The 404-nt window shown below is 43.8% G+C and overlaps 1 protein-coding gene across 1 annotated transcript in view; it reads right to left on the bottom strand.

Moving 5' to 3' along the window:
- The window catches only part of YDJC (YdjC homolog (bacterial)), a 2,809-nt gene that overhangs the window by 1,241 nt on the left and 1,164 nt on the right, over positions 1-404 (bottom strand). The gene's annotated exons all lie outside the window — the stretch shown is intronic.

Genomic DNA, 404 nt, shown 5'->3' on the forward strand with positions numbered 1-404 from the left:
AGCATCAGAGTCTTTTCCAATGAGTCAGCTCTTCGCATGAGGTGGCCAAAGTATTGGAGTTTCAGCTTTAGCATCATTCCTTCCAAAGAAATCCCAGGGCTGATCTCCTTCAGAATGGACTGGTTGGATCTTCTTGCAGTCCAAGGGACTCTCAAGAGTCTTCTCCAACACCATAGTTCAAAAGCATCAGTTCTTCGGCGCTAAGCTTTCTTCACAGTCCAACTCTCACATCCATACATGACACTGGAAAAATCATAGCCTTGACTAGACAGACCTTTGTTGGCAAAGTAATGTCTCTGCTTTTAAACATGCTATCTAGGTTGGTCATAACTTTCCTTCCAAGGAGTAAGCGTCTTTTAATTTCACAGCTGCAGTCACCATCTGCAGTGATTTTGGAGCCCAAA

The sequence above is a fragment of the Bison bison genome, unplaced genomic scaffold (assembly GCF_000754665.1).
Source record: "Bison bison bison isolate TAMUID 2011002044 unplaced genomic scaffold, Bison_UMD1.0 scf7180017864499, whole genome shotgun sequence".
In the NCBI taxonomy this organism is placed as follows: Eukaryota; Metazoa; Chordata; class Mammalia; order Artiodactyla; family Bovidae; genus Bison; species Bison bison.